General features: G+C 49.2%; 4 non-coding genes across 4 annotated transcripts; all 4 read left to right on the plus strand.

Moving 5' to 3' along the window:
- Positions 1 to 4,252: 4,252 nt before the first annotated feature.
- On the plus strand, positions 4,253 to 4,325 carry trnaf-gaa (transfer RNA phenylalanine (anticodon GAA)). Its single transcript has one exon. It is a non-coding gene; the product is annotated as a tRNA-Phe (tRNA).
- A 13,205-nt stretch (positions 4,326 to 17,530) lies between these two features.
- trnap-agg (transfer RNA proline (anticodon AGG)) lies at positions 17,531 to 17,602 on the plus strand. The gene has a single exon. It is a non-coding gene; the product is annotated as a tRNA-Pro (tRNA).
- Positions 17,603 to 17,858: 256 nt separating this feature from the next.
- trnaf-gaa (transfer RNA phenylalanine (anticodon GAA)) lies at positions 17,859 to 17,931 on the plus strand. Its single transcript has one exon. It is a non-coding gene; the product is annotated as a tRNA-Phe (tRNA).
- Positions 17,932 to 18,334: 403 nt separating this feature from the next.
- Positions 18,335 to 18,406, plus strand: trnaq-cug (transfer RNA glutamine (anticodon CUG)). The gene has a single exon. It is a non-coding gene; the product is annotated as a tRNA-Gln (tRNA).
- The last annotated feature ends 2,331 nt before the right edge of the window (positions 18,407 to 20,737 follow it).

A 20,737-nucleotide genomic window follows, 5' to 3' on the forward strand; every position in this document is an offset into this window, starting at 1 on the left:
TAGTGCAGCACAGAAGACAATTATGCCTCCTGAATCAATAATTGATCTGTACAAAGACGTTCCTCTGTATGAAGCATGGACATGGTTAGACAAAGGAGCCACAGTGGATTCATCTGGTTGCTGGACCAAAGGGGGAAAGTATGTCGCTCCCGAATCACTGCTGCCATATTTGGCTCAACAAATACACAGTTTAGGTCACAGTGGTCCAGCAACGATGAATCACAGGTTCTCAAATCAGTGGTGGAATCCAAAATTCAGAAATGTAGCCACAGAAACAGCCAAGAGGTGTGTTACATGTCAGAAAAATAATGATATACCAGCAGCCACTACACCAGCAGCACATACCCCAGCTCCACCAGGACCATTTCGTCACCTGCAAGTTGATTACATATCATTGCCTCGTTGTAAGGGAAAAACTGATGTTTTGGTAGTAATAGACAAGTTCTCAAGATGGGTAGAAGCTTATCCAACAGGGCGTGCTACAGCTGCACATACTGCTAAATGTCTTGTCACTGATTTCATTCCCAGATGGGGATTACCAGATTGGATTGACTCAGATCAAGGTACACACTTCACAGGACAGATAGTCAAGGAAGTGTCTAGAATGTTGCAGATTAAGTGGAACCTCCACTGCCCCTATAGGCCACAAGCATCAGGACAGGTTGAACGTGCAAACAGAACAATCAAAATCAGGCTAAGCAAAATGCATCAGGAAGGAGTACCATGGGTTGAAGCGTTGCCAGCAGTACTGTGTAGTATGAGAGCATCACCTAACAGAACAGTAGGACTGAGCCCTCATGAGATTATTACTGGACGCCCCATGCAGATGCCAGGTGTGATTGATCTTAGAAATGCTGATGTACACATTACCTCAGATGCCCTGATTGCTTACTGTGAAAACCTAACAAAGGCGGTACAGAGTGCCAGAGGGAGAGTTGAGTCATGTTGGCAGACTTCACCAGAAGGGGGACACACAATCATCCCAGGTCAATGGGTCATGATAAAGTCATTCAGAAATAAGCCATTAGAACCAAAGTGGCATGGGCCACATCAAGTAATGTTGATTACAGCCGCTGCAGTATTGTGTCAGGGAAGGAAAACCTGGACTCATTGTACACACTGTAAGGTTGTTCCCCCACCAACAGGGATAGGTTAGGACACAGAACCAGTGAGGAGCCCCGGGAAGAACCGAATGCAATAGGCTTCGGGGGTTAACCCTGGGGTGAAGACTCCCTCATAGGCCCTATCCTAGTCCATCCTTACCTCACTGTTCTTTAGGTGTCAAAGGAATTAAGAAATAGGGAGAGATGGAACGACAATAGCAGACCCAGAAAAAGTTTACAACCCTAGTGTTTGAACAAATACTGCTCTACTGCTTAGCAGACTCGGAAAAGTTTACAACCCTAGTGTTTGAACAAATACTGCTCTCCTGTCTTTTGTTTTCTTTCTTACTCTGTGCAGATACCACTGATGACTTCCCGAGACCCATACGCACTGACCTCGTCATCTGCGTATGAAGCCACAAGAAAACCTCAAGAAACAACTTGACCCTCTTCCGAGCCAACTATCACAAAAGGATAAAGAAAAGAAAAAAAAAAAATACACAACGCAGAGACTCACATACGAAACCTTCAGTCATCCATCAACATGATCAAGATTGTCGTACCAGTAACATCACAGACACTCTCGCTTCGCACAAGATAATGATCTTACAGAACAGAGTGGCCTTAGATTACATTCTAGCAACGGAAGGAGCCTGCACCATCATCGGACCTGAGTGCTGCACCGGGTTTTAATGGATCCAACAGAGAACTTGAACAAAATCCAACAAGACATTCTTGATCTTTCAGCAAAATTACACCAGATGACTGAAGTAAATTTTTCATGGTTCGGAAACTTGATTGGGAAACCCTGGCTGTGGATAAAGGAAATAGCAATTCTGCTGTTATTTCTTCTAATAGCGTACTATCTATGCGTCCACAGTATCAAGTGTTTCATTCAACAAATGACTCACGCCCCTCACAAAGAAATGACAGTTCCAAACAGAAAAGACTATTACCCTTAAGAACTTCACGGACCCTAAATTTGCATGTTTGTTTCTGTGTCAGCATGCAATTGCAGAAAAGCAAACATAGAACACGCATTATGTGCCTGTAACGATCACAAGTTACAAGAATGAACTTTTAAGTCTTTAAATTTGTATTTTGTGAGAGTTATTTAGAACTCTCAAAGGGGGAACTGTAGGATTACAAATTTTATTTTAAATGTATAATTGAGCTTCCAATACAATAGCATAGAAACTGAGAAAGTTTATTAGTGTGAATTTTGTATCTAAGGTAAATGATGTCACAAACCTGCCTGTTCCTGTCTGTCCAGCTCTCTATTGTAAGTTAAATTGGTCAGAGCACTGAGACTATCACCTTTTGTCTTTATGCACTGCCTGGCCATTAAGATAATGTGAAGGTATCGGTGAAGAGTCTGGCTGATTGGATTAGGATATTTACATTACACTGTTATGCTGATTGGATTAGGATTGGTAACACTCTCAGTCTAGGGCACATCCTTAACCCAGATGCCTCATTTGCATGCTTTTGTTTCCACCTTTATGTAACTCCTCCTCCTGAAAGGGTATATGAACTAAATGTATACTGCCTTAGTTAGACTTGATTGAGATGACTACAGCGACGAAATAAAGAACTTATACCTCAACAATCTCCTGGTTTGCAACTCTATCTTTTCTACACTTGAGAAGAAGAAGTTCACAACAATACTTTCAGTTGGAATATGACAGCTATGTAACGTTCTGTTTATGCCTGTGTCCTTTCAGATTATGTATGCATACCCGGTTTTACGAAGAACCTCTGAGGGTCGACTCCTTATGGGGCCAACTGAGGAGGCCAATAGGAGGAAGATCGTGTTGGCAGGGAGGGCCAGGTGTAAAGAGGAGGTCTTGGCTGAGGCCACTGCCTTTGTGAGGCAGAATGGAGGGAATCCTGGAGACCAGTTCCTGGTTCTGGCTCACTGCAAGATCCAGTTTGGGAAACACCAGGGTCAGAGGTTCCTCAGGCTGCTGAAGAACTCACTGTGGTATGCCTGCTATCTGGTCAGCAGCATTTTGGGGGAGGAGGAGAGGGACAACCCGCTGTCGGACAACAAACACCGGTTCCTCAGATACACCTCGCAGATCAGGGAGGTAGGCGAGGCTGTAGAGGTGTATCAGAAAAAAACAGGCCATGCTGCAGGATGCCCACAGGACAGGAGACTCTTGGTGTCTGATGGTGGAGTTTGGGGATTTTAAGGGTAGGTCAATAAAGGAGGTGTATGAGGACCCAAGCAAGGAGGCCCAGGCTCTCATCACCTACCTGAAGAAGGCAAAGGCCGGGCCTAACACCAATATGGCCCTTTTCAAAGCATACGTGCTGAAGAGGCAGGCTCCAGCCCACGTGCCCACCGCCACTGTGCCCACTGCATCTGTCCTCACTGCTGCTGTGCCCACTGCCACTGTGTCTGTTCCTCCTCCACCTACTGCCACTAAGAACAGCCCACTGCTGGCGACCAATGTGAAGGCCCTGTTGGCGCGGGGGAAGCATTTATTTGCTTCACAGCTGGCACAAAAGATTTTGTCTCCAGCCAAACCCTGTAAGTGGGTAAGTTTTTTCTTTTTTCTCCAGCCACTGCAGGCTCGAGAGGCCCTGCTCCTGCCCCGGCTCGTGCTACTGCCCCTGCTCCTGCCCCTTATCCTGCTCCTCCAGCATTGTGGACCCCTGGCCAGGTGTCCCAGTCGCCTGCAGAGCTTCCTGTCCACTGGAAAGAGCAACTCCCATCTTTCCAGCAAGGCTTTCAACCCCTGTCCCTCTGCACCAAGACCATCCTCACTACAGCCACCCACAGGACTCCTGGGACTTTGAATCCAGCGATTCGAGTTAAAATCTCGGTGGAACCTTTTTAGGATCTTTGCGGAAGGGAGGGGAAAAACAGAGGTGATGTGCAACTGCTGACGTGGCGGTGAAATTGGCACTCTCAAACCGAGTCGGAATTGGGGAAACATGGGCTTAAAAAGCAAAGGCTTCTTTTGCTCCTTGCTATCGCGCTTCTGGACTGAATGACTTACATCTCTGCACCACAAGGGAAAAGTTGACACACGCCGAGGTTCCATGGTGTAAGGGTTCGCACTCTGGGCTCTGAATCCAGTGATCCGAATTCAAATCTCGGTGGGACCTTCATTTGCCAGGCTAAACAGCATAAGTACCTGGCCGAAATAGCTCAGTTGGGAGAGTGTTAGACTGAAGATCTAAAGGTCCCTGGTTCAATCTCGGGTTTCGGCAGAGGAACCACGCCCGCCTCCTTTAGGCTACCTGATTCCACCTAGCCTCATCGCTATCTGCCTCTCAGACAGACAGCTGGGAGGGTGTGTTGGTTCCATGGTGTAATGGTTAGCACTCTGGGCTAGGTGGCGATCCGAGTTCAAATCTCGGTAGAACCTTTTTAGGTTCTTCGCGGAAGGGAGGGAAAAAACAGAGGTGATGCGCAACTGCTGACGTGGCGGTGAAATTGGCACTCTCAAACCGAGTCGGAATTGGGGAAACATAGGGTGCTTCTCAATATCCCTCCTCGTCTCCTCGTTCCTCTGTCCTCCATCCTATGACCCGGAAACCGATCGAGCTCAGCCATCTTGAAGGACATCTCAATTACCTAATTGCACCGCGAGGAGGCGAGGATCGAGGAGTGAGGAGGCTTTCAGAGGACTCATGAGCGAGGATACACAGGTGTATCCTATGCGGAAGTGTTTTATTGACTAAACGTGACGCACGTATACATTCTCCTCCCCCTTCACATCGGTCACAATCTGTTTTAAAGTATACTTTACCTTTGCAGTTTATATAAACCACACATTACACATATTTCAACAGGGTATCTTGCTTTATTATTATTTATTATGAATTTCTTAAATAAACAAACTGCAACAACATGAGGGCAGATCCTTTGAGCGCTGCTGATGACGCTATGAAGTGACGCTCGAGTGATCAAGTATTCCAATGTATAAAAAAGCTTTCATTCGATTCCTCCATCCTCATTTTTGTCATTCATTACATTATTTTGAGCACAAGAAGATTTTTACTAAAACCTTTAAAAAAAAAAGTTTAATTCATATATGTTATACTATACTATGTTATACACCAGTATACATATTTATGTTATCTTTTTAAATACTATGTTATACATATTTAAAAAGACATGAATAGGCAAAAACAAGTGTTTTTTTGTTTCAACAAATGATTCTCAACTATGTTATAAAAGATATACCAAAACGATTTGATATACCATTTTAAGTTTTAGATCTGTTTGATGATCATATTATTATGAATTGTCATAAACGCCTTTATGTTATATTTGGTGTTTCTTAGTAATCTCTGCCACAAAAGCTAAACAAAACAAAACGATTTAAGCATGGCATGATACCAGCAAGATTGTACCAAGAAGTGTTATTTATTTTCTTATTAATTAGTTCATCACACTATTTACAATTTGTACACAAGGCAATTCAAAGTGATTCACAGTTGTATAAAAAACAATAATGCTTATGCTCATAATAATAATAATCATTAATTATTATAATATTATAATAATTAATTACATAAAAAAAAATGCTGTAGTAAAATACTTTCAGTTGGAATATGACAGCTATGTAACGTTCTGTTTATGCCTGTGTCCTTTCAGATTATGTATGCATACCCGGTTTTACGAAGAACCTCTGAGGGTCGACTCCTTATGGGGCCAACTGAGGAGGCCAATAGGAGGAAGATCGTGTTGGCAGGGAGGGCCAGGTGTAAAGAGGAGGTCCTGGCTGAGGCCACTGCCTTTGTGAGGCAGAATGGAGGGAATCCTGGAGACCAGTTCCTGGTTCTGGCTCACTGCAAGATCCAGTTTGGGAAACACCAGGGTCAGAGGTTCCTGTGGCTGCTGAAGAACTCACTGTGGTATGCCTGCTATCTGGTCAGCAGCGTTTTGGGGGAGGAGGAGAGGGACAACCCGCTGTCGGACAACAAACACCTGTTCCTCAGATACACCTCGCAGATCAGGGAGGTAGGCGAGGCTGTAGAGGTGTATCAGAAAAAAAACAGGTCATGCTGCAGGAGGCCCAGAGGACAGGAGACTCTGGATGTCTGATGGTGGAGTTTGGGGATTTTAAGGGTAGGTCAATGAAGGAGGTGTATGAGGACCCAAGCAAGGAGGCCCAGGCTCTCATCACCTACCTGAAGAAGGCAAAGGCCAGGCCTAACACCAATATGGCCCTTTTCAAACCATACGTGCTGAAGAGGCAGGCTCTAGCCCACGTGCTCACCACCACTGTGCCCATTGCATCTGTCCTCACTGCTGCTGTGCCCACTGCCACTGTGTCTGTTCCTCCTCCACCTACTGCCACTAAGAACAGCCCACTGCTGGCGACCAATGTGAAGGCCCTGTTGGCGTGGGGGAAGCATTCATCTGCTTCACAGCTGGCACAAAAGATTTTGTCTCCAGCCAAACCCTGTAAGTGATTTGCAAGCTTTAAAATCATTACAGTATATATTATGCAGTATATATGTCTAACGAAAATACGTGTTCAACAGCTGCAGGACCACGTGTACCACCTGCGTCTGAGTCCGCAGCCCGGAGACAGCTCTTTACATGTGGTGAGTATCACTTAACGCATACAAGTGTGTTGGTGACATGTGCTTAGTGTTTTATGTTATTTTACAGACTCTGCTGCTACGGATTTTTTTGAGGAGGAAGATGACCTGGAGATGGCAACTGTAGCCTCGCAAGCTGAGGAACAACTTCCTCAAGGTATGTAAATCTTAAACAATATTTTACAAACAATTACAAATAAAACAAAACAGTATTTTTTAAATGACATATTATTTTATTTCACAACACAGAGGAATGGCACTTCTCAGGTGTCAATCTACATTCACTCTTTGAGTGAACATCCTCAAAGGAAAAAAGATAATTTAAAGGTGTATGTAAAAGGTTTTATTTCATTTTTTATCGTAATCATTGACTAAAGCTCATTCTTGTCATCTCAAACTTCCCCCACTCTCTTTAGGCCACCACGTTAGGGAAGGGGTCGGCGGACAGCTTAAAAGGTAGTTCGTGGTAGGAGGTTAGTGGACCCCCGCGCGACGCCCCCTAGATGATTTTTCGGGGCCCGGCCGACGGCGCCACGCCGCAGGGGGGGCCCGACGGGGCGGGCCAGAGGCGTCGCCTCGGGCCCGGGGGCCTCGGGGGCCCCGCGGGAGGACGACGAAATCCGGCCCCCTCGCTCGCAATCCGGGCATCGGCCACAAGGGGGCGACTCGCCGACCACCCGCAGTCGATCCGACGCGCGGCGAACAGGTTGCGGGCGGGCGTCCACGGAGCGCACGCGCATCCCCCTGACCGCCTTTTCGCGCAATTCCCTGACCACACCCACCGACCACGAAGCGCCCGTTCGTCCCACCTGTGACCTGCGAACAGCCTGGGACCGCCCCCTGACCACGCCCACTGACACGAACAGCCTATTCGTCCCCCTTACCGCCTGTGTGACCACGAACGGCCTTTTCGCCCACGGCCAACCAAAGTGACGGCCCGGGGCCCCGCCCACTGACACGAACAGCCTATTCGTCCCCCTAACCACCTATGTGACCACGAACGGCCTATTCATCCCAACGACCACCTATGTGACCACGAACGGCCTATTCGTCCCCCTGACCGCCTGTGTGACCACGAACGGCCTATTCATCCCACCGACCACCTATGTGACCACGAACGGCCTATTCGTCCCCCTGACCGCCTGTGTGACCAAGAACAGCCTATTCATCCCACCGACCACCTATGTGACCAAGAACGGCCTATTCGTCCTCCTGACCGCCTGTGTGACCACGAACAGCCTATTCATCCCACTGACCACCTATGTGACCACGAACGGCCTATTCGTCCCTCTGACCGCCTGTGTGACCACGGACAGCCTATTCGTCCCACTGACCGCCTGTGTGACCACGAACGGCCTGTTCGTCCACGGCCAATCTAAATGACAGCCCGTGGCCCTGCTCAGTGACCAAGGACAGCCTATTCGTCCCACTGACAGCCTATGTGACCACGAACGGCCTGTTCGTCCACGGCCAATCTAAATGACAGCCCGTGGCCCTGCCCACTGACCACGTACAGCCTATTCATCCCACTGACCGCCTATGTGACCACGAACAGCCTATTCATCCCACTGACCACCTAAGTGACCACGAACAGCCTATTCATCCCACTGACCGCATATGTGACCACGAACAGCCTATTCATCCCACTGACAGCCTGTGTGACCACGAACGGCCTGTTCGTCCACGGCCAATCTAAGTGACAGCCCGTGGCCCTGCCCAGTGACCATGGACAGCCTATTCATCCCACTGACCGCCTATGTGACCACGAACAGCCTATTCATCCCACTGACTGCCTATGTGACCACGAATGGCCTGTTAGGTCCACGGCCAATCTAAGTGACAGCATGTGGCCCTGCCCACTGACCATGGACAGCCTATTCGTCCCACTGACCGCCTATTTGACCACGAACGGCCTGTTCGTCCACGGCCAATCTAAATGACAGCCCGTGGCCCTGCCCACTGACCACGTACAGCCTATTCATCCCACTGACCGCCTATGTGACCATGAACAGCCTATTCATCCCACTGACCACCTATGTGACCACGAACAGCCTATTCATCCCACTGACCGCATATGTGACCACGAACAGCCTATTCATCCCACTGACAGCCTGTGTGACCACGAACGGCCTGTTCGTCCACGGCCAATCTAAGTGACAGCCCGTGGCCCTGCCCACTGACCATGGACAGCCTATTCGTCCCACTGACCGCCTATGTGACCACGAACGGCCTGTTCGTCCCACTGGCTGCCTATGTGACGACGAACGGCCTGTTAGGTCCACGGCCAATCTAAGTGACAGCCCGTGGCCCTGCCCAGTGACCATGGACAGCCTGTTCGTCCCACTGACCGCCTATGTGACCACGAACGGCCTGTTCGTCCACGGCCAATCTAAGTGACAGCCCGTGGCCCTGCCCACTGACCACGGACAGCCTATTCATCCCACTGACCGCCTATGTGACCACGAACAGCCTATTCATCCCACTGACTGCCTATGTGACCACGAACGGCCTGTTAGGTCCACGGCCAATCTAAGTGACAGCCCGTGGCCCTGCCCACTGACCATGGACAGCCTATTCGTCCCACTGACCGCCTATGTGACCACGAACGGCCTGTTCGTCCATGGCCAATCTAAGTGACAGCCCGTGGCCCTGCCCAGTGACCATGGACAGCCTATTCGTCCCACTGACCGCCTAGTGACCACGAACGGCCTGCTCGTCCATGGCCAATCTAACTGACAGCCCGTGGCCCTGCCCAGTGACCATGGACAGCCTATTCGTCCCACTGACCGCCTAGTGACCACGAACGGCCTGTTCGTCCATGGCCAATCTAAGTGACAGCCCGTGGCCCTGCCCAGTGACCATGGACAGCCTATTCGTCCCACTGACCGCCTAGTGACCACGAACGGCCTGTTCGTCCATGGCCAATCTAAGTGACAGCCCGTGGCCCTGCCCACTGACCACGGACAGCCTATTCGTCCCACTATGTGACCGCCTATGTGACCACGAATGGACTGTCCACGAACAGCCTATTTGGACCCTGTCAAATAAGTTACAGGTGGGCAAAGTAAGGGCCCACTGAAAATGGACTGTCCACAGACAGCCTATTTGGACCCTGTCAAATAAGTTACAGGTGGGCAAAGTAAGGGCCCACCTGTAACTTATTTGACGGGGTCCAAATAGGCTGTCCGTGGTCAATGCATTAATAGGTCATAATTCATAATTACAGTGGTTTTATGTGGTCAAACCTACTGTAAACCACACTGGGGACACAACACAACACACTGATGTACATTAAAACTATTAAATATGCATAATTAGCCTAAAAATGGACTATCCACGACCAGCCTATTTGGACCCTGTTGAATAAGTTACAGGTGGGATCTTTTCTATATTTTAATGTCATGATTGATTAAAAAATGCATAAAAATAATTAAATATCAATTTTACGATAATCTATGGGCCCCACTGAGCGATTTGCAGCCTTCAGAACCCCGAAATTCCACTGTCCACGAACAGCCTAAATTTTTGAATGGGATAAGTTGCAGGTGGGACGTCCAGATCTCAGCCTCTGGACACAATTTGGAGATGAAACCTGCACTCCTGTTCTCATCTGGACATGCCCTGCCCATGGTGTGAATTTCAAAGAGATTGGAGAAACTTGAAAATCCGACCCAAAAAATCTCAAAATCTTTGAGAATTTTTGGGTCGGATTTTCAAGTTTCTCCAAACTCCCTGAAATTCACAGCACTGTCTGGGCACGTCCAGATGAGTGCAGGAGCGCAGGTTTCAGCTCCAAATTGTGTCCAGAGGCTGAGATCTGGACGTCCCACGTACAATCTATCCCATTCAAAAATTTAGGCTGTTCGTGGACAGTGGAATTTCGGGGTTCTGAAGGCTGCAAATCGCTCAGGGGGGCCCAGAGATGAACGTAAAATTGATATTTAATCAATTTTATTCATTTTTATCAGTCATGACATCAAAATATAAAACAGCATCCCACCTGCAACTTATTTGAATGGCCTGTTTGTCCACGGCCAATCTAAGTGACAGCCCGTGGCCCTGCCCACTGACCACAGAGAGCCTATTCGTCCCGCTGACCGCATATGTGATCACGAATGGACTGTCCATGAACAGCCTATTTGGACCCTGTCGAATAAGCTACAGGTGGGATGCTGTTTTTTACTTAGACATTTTCAGCGGGTGAATCCCCGTAAAGATTAGGCGATTTCATCACATGTGGTGAAGTCCCACCTGCAACTTATTTGACGGGGTCCAAATAGGCTGCCCGTGGTCAATGCATTAATAGGTCATATTTCATAATTACAGTGGTTTTATTAGGTGAAACCTACTGTACACCACACAGGGGCCACAATACAACACACTGATGTACATTAAAGCTATTAATTATGCATAATTAGCCTAAAAATGGACTGTCCACGGACAGCATTTAGGGCACCAATCAAATAGGTTACAGGTGGGATGCTGTTTTTGACTCTAACGCACTTAACGGGGTACTACGGACCCCAGTCTTTGCGGACCGTCTGAGGGGACCCTGAGGGGCCACAGATTTCAAATTGGAGCCATTCGGAGCTATTGGGACCGTTACGTGCGGATGTCCACCAAACGCCTATGAAAATGAATGGGATAAGTTGCACGTGTCAGTGGCTCCCGCGCGGCCCCCGGGGGTCCGAGGGGCCCCAAACTCGGCATAAAGTTGCGTCGCGTGGCCCTCTGCGACAGACCGAGCGGGCTAGGTCGAGACATGCCAAGTTTATTTTTAGCTATTTTTTATGCACCTCTCTGTCTCCCATTGATCTCTATGGGAGCATGTGTCTGCTAGGGTTAATTCAGCAGTTAGGATTAGAGGGCCTACTAGGCTCAGGAAGCATCTAGAGCCACGATACTCTGGGGCCCGATTCGGGGGCCCGTGGCGGTCGTCCGTGACGAATCTCGAGGTCCTACGACCTTTTGACCCCTTAGGGCAACTGTTTATTTGACGTCCCACGTGCAACTTATTCCATGGGGCTGTTGGTGGCCAATAAGCGCCAAAAAAGGTCAGAGGGACGCGGAACTCTAGAACCCGTCCCCGGGGCCCGTGACGAGACGCGTGTGTCGGTTTCGGGCCGATCGGGCGTTTCCTTCAAACCGTTTGGCTGAAACACATACTTAGAACCGACCTAGAACCACCAAATCCGTGATCTAGAACCGGGGGCCCCCGGACCCCCGCCGTGCCGAATTTGGGGCCGCTGCGACCTTTCGACCCCTTTTGGCCCCTGTTTTTTTGACGTCCCACGTGCAACTTATTCCATGGGGCTGTTGGTGGCCAATTAGCGTGAAAAAAGGTCAGAGGGTCGCGGAACTCTAGAACCCGTCCCAGGGCCCCGTGACGGGACGCATACGTCAGTTTCGGGCCGATCGGACCTTTCTGTCCACCCTTCACAGAGCACATGGTCCAATTAATGGCAGCCCTCTTGCACACACAGAAAGACATATGCTCAGTAGAACCAAAGTGAGGAGATTTTTGCACTAAAAAATGATACGCTCGGAACCGATCTAGAACCCTGCGATCCGGGATCTAGAACCGGGGGCCCCCCGACTACCAGGGCGGCGAATTTGGAGGCGGTGCGACCTTTCGACCCCTGTATTTCCGCCCTCCCACGTGCAACTTATTCAGTTCAAACTTCACAGGCTCTTCCAGGTCAAGGGGGGCTTTTTTCGGCCAAACGAGCAGTTTTGGGCACGGAACTCTAGAACCCGTCCCCGGGGCCCGTGAAGGGACGCATATGTCTGTTTCGGGCCGGTCGGGTGTTTCCTTCGAACCGTTTTGCTGAAACACATACTTAGAACCGATCTAGAACCACCAAACCCGTGATCTAGAACCGGGGGCCCCCGGACAACCGTCGTGCGGAATTTGGGGCCGCTGCGACCTTTCGACCCCTTTTGGCCCCTGTTTATTTGACGTCCCACGTGCAACTTATTCCATGGGGCTGTTGGTGGCCAATTAGTGCGAAAAAAGGTCAGAGGGACTCGGAACTCTAGAACCCGTCCCAGGGCCCCGTGACGGGATGCATACGTCGGTTTCGGGCCGATCGGACCTTTCTGTCCACCCTTCACCGAGCACATGGTCCAATGAATGGCAGCCCTCTTGCACACACAGAAAGACATATGCTCTGTAGAACCAAAAGTGAGGAGATTTTTGCACAAAAAAACGATACACTTGGAACCGATCTAGAACCCTGCGATCCGGGATCTAGAACCGGGGGCCCCTCGACTACCAGGGCGGCGAATTTGGAGGCGGTGCGACCTTTCGACCCCTGTGTTTTCGGCCTCCCACGTGCAACTTGTTCAGTTCAAACTTCACAGGCGCTTCCAGGTCAAGGGGGTGTTTTTTGGCCAAACGAGCAGCTCTGGACGCGGAACTCTAGAACCCGTCCCAGGGGCCCGTGACGGGACGCATACGTCAGTTTCGGGCCGATCGGGCGTTTCCTTCGAACCGTTTTGCTGAAACACATACTCGGAACCGATTTAGAACCACCAAACCCGTGATCTAGAACCCGGGGCCCCCGGACCACCGCCGTGCCTTTCGACCCCTTTTGGCCCCTGTTTTTTTGACGTCTCACGTGCAACTTGTTCCATGGGGCTGTTGGTGGCCAATTAGCGCAAAAAAAGGTCAGAGGGACGCGGAACTCTAGAACCCGTCCCAGGGGCCCGTGACGGGACGTACGTGTCAATTTCGGGCCGATCGGACCACCGTCCACCAAGTACCTGTGAAATCGTATTGAATAAGTTGCACGTGTCACTGAACCTCGTTCGGCCCCTGGAGGTGCTAGGGGCCCGAAACTTCTTGGAAAGCTGCGTCACTCGGCCCCGGAAGGCACACAGAGAGGGGAGCGTCTAGTCACACAAAAAAACCACTTTTGGCCCAATGTCCACAGAACACCTATGAAAATCAATGGGATAAGTTGTACGTGGGACGCTTTGCCGTTCGGCCCCCGGGGGCCCTGGCGGCCCCAAACTTGATCTGCCTGCTGTCACTGGGGCCCAGAAAGACCCTGGGGGATGGAGAAAGCTGAACCATGTGTGGATCAGGCCGAACCGCCGAAACGCACACTTGGGAACCACGTAGAACCTTGAAACTAAGGATCTCGCCCCGGGGCCCGCTGGGCTACCCTCACGCCGAATTTCGAGGCCCTGTGACTTTTCGGCTCAGAGTTAGAGACACAGTGACTTGAGACAAAAAACAGGTGGTTAGGGGTCAAAATAGGCACTTTGTGGTACTGAGGAAGACTACGGTGAAGTTTAGGTGGTCGAGGGACCCCATAGGCACTTCGTGGCAATGGAGAAGAAAATAGGTGGTTAGGGGTCAAAATAGGCACTTCGTGGTACTGAGGAAGACTACGGTGAAGTTTAGGTGGTTAGGGGACCCCATAGGCACTTCGTGGCAATGGAGAAGAAAATAGGTGGTTAGGGGTCAAAATAGGCACTTCGTGGTACTGAGGAAGACTACGGTGAAGTTTAGGTGGTTAGGGGACCCCATAGGCACTTTGTGGCAATGAAGAAGAAAATAGGTGGTTAGGGGTCAAAATAGGCACTTCGTGGCACTGAGGAAGACTAAGGTGAAGTTTAGGTGGTTAGGGGACCCCATAGGCACTTCGTGGCAATGAAGAAGAAAATAGGTGGTTAGGGGTCAAAATAGGCACTTCATGGTACTGAAGAGGACTATGGTGAAGAGTAGGTAGTTGGCGGACCCCAAAAGCACTTGGTGGACTCCCACGCGGTGCAATGGCACCCCCAGAGGCGTCCACAGAGAGCCTATGGTAATATATGCTAATCTCGGCCACTTTATATGCGATTTTGGAAAAGTGACACGGCACCGCTGAATAAGCAGCTCGTGTCGTCCATTTCGAGCACGCGGACCTCGAAGTGTCGGTGCTGACAATGGCAACTTAAATGAATGGGCAAAATACCACGAACAGCCTGGGTTCCCTTACTCCCCTTGAAATAAGTGGCTGTTGTAGTGTTTGGTCTGCTTCGCTTCACACTTGGCTGATCCCATCTTTTTTTCTTCTTGTATTTCTTCTAATGGTGCTTGGATGAAAAACAGGATGATTTTCACTGCTTCCTTCCATCTTTTCATCATCTTGTCATCTCTCTACTAATCATACATGCTTTGCAGTAAACCTTGTAATCGCAGTAGCTGTCCAGCAGAGCTGAGAAAGTCATGCAGTGAAAGTCTAAAACAATAAGATAATTTTGTTGTGTTTTTTTACGCTCCAGCCACTGCAGGCTCGAGAGGCCCTGCTCCTGCCCCGGCTCGTGCTACTGCCCCTGCTCCTGCCCCTTATCCTGCTCCTCCAGCATTGTGGACCCCTGGCCAGGTGTCCCAGTCGCCTGCAGAGCTTCCTGTCCACTGGAAAGAGCAACTTCCATCTTTCCAGCAAGGCCTTCAACCCCTGTCCCTCTGCACCAGGACCATCCTCACTACAGCCACCCACAGGACTGCAGCGCCCTGCCCAGCCTCCTCTGCAGTCTCCTCCTCTGCGCCCTGCCCAGCCTCCTCTGCAGTCTCCTCCTCTGCGCCCTGCCCAGCCTCCTCTGCAGTCTCCTCCTCTGCGCCCTGCCCAGCCTCCTCTGCAGTCTCCTCCTCTGCGCCCTGTTCAGCCTCCTCTGCAGTCTCCTCCACAGCCTTCTGTCCAGCCAAGTGCTGCCCCTGCTCCTGCAACATCAACTGGGTCCAGTGTTGCAGACCAGGCTCCTGTATCTAAGCTTCTCATTATTCGTGTGCAGGTGCTGCAGCGTGATTTCCAATGACGTCCACGTCCGCCTCTTTTAGTCTACCTGATTCCACCTAGCCTCATCGCTATCTGCCTCTCAGACAGCCAGCTATCAGGAAGTGTTGGTTCCATGGTGTAATGGTTAGCACTTTGGGCTTTGAATCCAGCGATCCAAGTTCCAATCTCGGTAGAACCTTTTTAGGTTCTTTGCGGAAGGGTGGGAAAAAGCAGAGGTGATGCGCAACTGCTGACGTGGCAGTGAAATTGGCAATCTCAAACAGAGTCGGAATTGGGGAAACATGGGCTTAAAAAGCAAAGGCTTCATTTGCTCCTTGCTATCGTGCTTTTGGACTCAATGACTTAAATCTCTCCTGCTCATGGGAAAAGTTGACACACGCCAAGGTTCCATGGTGTAATGGTTTGCACTCTTGGCTCTGAATCCAGCGATCCGAGTTCAAATCTCGGTGGGACCTGCTTTTGCCAGGAATGTGTGCAGTACCTCGTTCGAAAAAACATTTTCGGCAGCACTGAGCCGCAAGAGCTCATCTAGGTAGTGCCCCTTGAAGGGGGGCGTAAAAAGGATGGACAGCACTGGAGAATGCAGGCATCGATCCCACTACCTCTCGCTTGCGCCTACTGCTTCCTACCGATTGAGCCAAAGTAAGCCCAAAGTAAGCCCACGTGAGCCAATCGTGTTTCTCTGCTGTGGCTTACTTTTGACCAATCGCGTTCTCTCCTGTGGCTTACTTTTGACCAATCGTTTTTCTCTCCTGTGGCTTACTTTTGACCAATCGCCTTTCTCTCCTGTGGCTTACTTTTGACCAATCGCGTTTCTCTCCTGGCTCTGCTCCTGTGGCTTACTTTTGACCAATCGGCGACCGCTATTATTATCGTCATCTTTGCAATCTTTCCAACAGGTAAGTCTATTCTTCACGACTGTATAATCGATCATTATTCATTCATAAACAGTGTTTGTTTTTGGACAATTAAACATGCCAATAAAGCTAGCTAGCGTGTAATAGCACACGTTTTATTCTGTACATGTGAACCTGCAACTTTACCATGATATACAGTAAAAAACATGCCACTACTGTCAAGATAATTAGCCGACCGCTAATTAAGCTATATCCTCCTTAAACCATTTTTTGTTGTTGTTAATTTAGTATTTTTTTGTGTCATTCATTACATTATTATATACATTACTCCAGCCCACGTGCCCACTACCACTGTGCCCACTGCATCTGTCCTCACTGATGCTGTGCCCACTGCCACTGTGTCTGTTCCTCCTCCACCTACTGCCACTAAGAACAGGCCACTGCTGGCGACCAATGTGTAGGCCCTGTTGGCGCGGGGGAAGCATTTATTTGCTTCACAGCTGGCACAAAAGATTTTGTCTCCAGCCAAACCCTGTAAGTGGGTAAGTTTTTTTCTTTTTTCTCCAGCCACTGCAGGCTCCAGAGGCCCTGCTCCTGCCCCGGCTCGTGCTACTGCCCTTGCTCCTGCCCCTTATCCTGCTCCTCCAGCATTGTTGACCCCTGGCCAGGTGTCCCAGTCGCCTGCAGAGCTTCCTGTCCACTGGAAAGAGCAACTCCAATCTTTCCAGCAAGGCCTTCAACCCCTGTCCCTCTCCACCAGGACCATCCTCACTACAGCCACCCACAGGACTGCAGCGCCCTGCCCAGCCTCCTCTGCAGTCTCCTCCTCTGCGGCCTGCCCAGCCTCCTCTGCAGTCTCCTCCTCTGCGCCCTGCCCAGCCCCTCTGCAGTCTCCTCCTCTGCGCCCTGCTCAGCCTCCTCTGCAGTCTCCTCCACAGCCTTCTGTCCAGCCAAGTGCTGCCTCTGCTCCTGCAACATCAACTGGGTCCAGTGTTGCAGACCAGGCTCCTGTAAGTAAGCTTCTCATTATTCGTGTGCAGGTCCTGCAGCGTGATTTCCAATGACCACAAAAAAAGAGGCCGCTTTTCCTCTGTGCTGGAAACTTTGCACTGGCTACCTTTTAATAGTAGATTTAATCAAAAAATTGCGCTTTAAGCCATGGAAGCTGAAATGTTTGCGGCCCGGCAGCAGCAGGGAGGATGTATGTTTCGGCTCGTTGGTCTAGGGGTATGATTCTCGCTTAGGGTGCGAGAGGTCCCGGGTTCAAATCCCAGACGAGCCCATTATTAGGCTTTGCTTTTAATCTCTTCAGCCTGATTAGGGCAACCAGGATATTTGTGAGAAATTGGGGATAAAATGTGCCAGAGAGAGGCCGGTTAGCTCAGTTGCTTAGAGCGTGGTGCTAATAACGCCAAGGTGGCGGGTTTTCATCCCCGTACGGGCCACTCATTTTCTCTCTGGGACCTTCGCTCTGCTCTTCTCGAAAATGACAGGCGGTCTCCCAGACATACCTGCTGGCTAAACCATACAAGTATCTGGCTGAAATAGCTCAGTTGGGAGAGCGTTAGACTGAAGATCTAAAGGTCCCTGGTTCAATACCGGGTTTCGGCAGAGGAACCACGTCCGCCTCTTTTAGTCTACCTGATTCCACCTAGCCTCATCGCTATCTCCCTCTCAGACAGCCAGCTAGCAGAGTGTGTTGGTTCCATGGTGTAATGATTAGCACTCTGGTCTTTGAATCCAGAAATCCGAGTTCCAATCTCGGTGGAACCTTTTTAGGTTCTTTGCGGAAGGGAGGGAAGAAACAGAGGTGATGCGCAACTGCTGACGTGGCGGTGAAATTGGCACTCTCAAACTGAGTCGGAATTGGGGAAACATGGGCTTAAAAAGCAAAGGCTTCATTTGCTCCTTGCTATCGTGCTTCTGGACTCAATGACTTAAATCCTTGCTATCGTGCTTCTGGACTCAATGACTTAAATCTCTGCTGCTCATGGGAAAAGTTGACACACGCCAAGGTTCCATGGTGTAATGGTTAGCACTCTGGGCTCTGAATCCAGCGATCCGAGTTCAAATCTCGGTGGGACCTGCTTTTGCCAGGAATGTGTGCAGTACCTCGTTCGAAAAAACTTTTTCGGCAGCACTGAGCCGCAAGAGCTCATCTAGGTAGTGCCCCTTGAAGTGGGGCGTAAAAAGGATGGACAGCACTGGAGAATGCAGGCATCGATCCCACTACCTCTCGCTTGCGCCTACTGCTTCCTACCGATTGAGCCAAAGTAAGCCCAAAGTAAGCCCACGTGAGCCAATTGTGTTTCTATGCTGTGGCTTACTTTTGACCAATCGCGTTCTCTCCTGTGGCTTACTTTTGACCAATCGTGTTTCTCTCCTGTGGCTTACTTTTGACCAATCGCCTTTCTCTCCTGTGGCTTACTTTTGACCAATCGCGTTTCTCTCCTGGCTCTGCTCCTGTGGCTTACTTTTGACCAATCGGCGACCACTGTTATTATCGTCATCTTTGCAATCTTTGCAACAGGTAAGTCTATTCTTCACGACTCTATAATCGATCATTATTTATTCATAAACAGTGTTTGTTTTTAGACAATTAAACATGGCAATAAAGCCAGCTAGCGTGTAATAGCACACGTTTTCTTCTGTACATGTGAACCTGCAACTTTACCATGATATACAGTAAAAAACATGTCACTACTGTCAAGATAATTAGCCGACCGCTAATTAAGCTATATCCTCCTTAAACCATTTTTTTGTTGTTGTTGTTAATTTAGTATTTTTTGTGTCATTCATTACATTATTTTGAGCACAAGAAGATTTTTACTAAAACCTTTTAAAAAAAAAGTTTAATTCATATATGTTATACTATACTATGTTATACACCAGTATACATATTTATGTTATCTTTTTAAATACTATGTTATACATATTTAAAAATACATGAATAGGCAAAAACAAGTGTTTTTTTGTTTCAACAAATGACTCTCAACTATGTTATAAAAGATATACCAAAACGATTTGATATACCATTTTAAGTTTTAGATCTGTTTGATGATCATATTATTATGAATTGTCATAAACGCCTTTATGTAATATTTGGTGTTTCTTAGTAATCTCTGCCACAAAAGCTAAACAAAACAAAACGATTTAAGCATGGCATGATACCAGCAAGATTGTACCAAGAAGTGTTATTTATTTTCTTATTAATAAGTTCATCACACTATTTACAATTTGTACACAAGGCAATTCAAAGTGATTCACAGTTGTATAAAAAACAATAATGCTTATGCTCATAATAATAATAATCATTAATTATTATAATATTATAATAATTAATTACATTAAAAAAATGCTGTAGTAAAATACTTTCAGTTGGAATATGACAGCTATGTAACGTTCTGTTTATGCCTGTGTCCTTTCAGATTATGTATGCATACCCGGTTTTACGAAGAACCTCTGAGGGTCGACTCCTTATGGGGCCAACTGAGGAGGCCAATAGGAGGAAGATCGTGTTGGCAGGGAGGGCCAGGTGTAAAGAGGAGGTCCTGGCTGAGGCCACTGCCTTTGTGAGGCAGAATGGAGGGAATCCTGGAGACCAGTTCCTGGTTCTGGCTCACTGCAAGATCCAGTTTGGGAAACACCAGGGTCAGAGGTTCCTGTGGCTGCTGAAGAACTCACTGTGGTATGCCTGCTATCTGGTCAGCAGCATTTTGGGGGAGGAGGAGAGGGACAACCCGCTGTCGGACAACAAACACCTGTTCCTCAGATACACCTCGCAGATCAGGGAGGTAGGCGAGGCTGTAGAGGTGTATCAGAAAAAAACAGGCCATGCTGCAGGAGGCCCAGAGGACAGGAGACTCTTGGTGTCTGATGGTGGAGTTTGGGGATTTTAAGGGTAGGTCAATAATGGAGGTGTATGAGGACCCAAGCAAGGAGGCCCAGGCTCTCATCACCTACCTGAAGAAGGCAAAGGCCGGGCCTAACACCAATATGGCCCTTTTCAAAGCATACGTGCTGAAGAGGCAGGCTCCAGCCCACGTGCCCACCGCCACTGTGCCCACTGCATCTGTCCTCACTGCTGCTGTGCCCACTGCCACTGTGTCTGTTCCTCCTCCACCTACTGCCACTAAGAACAGCCCACTGCTGGCGACCAATGTGAAGGCCCTGTTGGCGCGGGGGAAGCAATTATTTGCTTCACAGCTGGCACAAAAGATTTTGTCTCCAGCCATACCCTGTAAGTGGGTAAGTTTTTTCTTTTTTCTCCAGCCACTGCAGGCTCGAGAGGCCCTGCTCCTGCCCCGGCTCGTGCTACTGCCCCTGCTCCTGCCCCTTATCCTGCTCCTCCAGCATTGTGGACCCCTGGCCAGGTGTCCCAGTCGCCTGCAGAGCTTCCTGTCCACTGGAAAGAGCA

The sequence above is a fragment of the Siphateles boraxobius genome, unplaced genomic scaffold, assembly GCF_051911475.1.
Source record: "Siphateles boraxobius isolate OS27281-9 unplaced genomic scaffold, OSU_SipBor_1 19, whole genome shotgun sequence".
NCBI classification, from domain to species: Eukaryota; Metazoa; Chordata; class Actinopteri; order Cypriniformes; family Leuciscidae; genus Siphateles; species Siphateles boraxobius.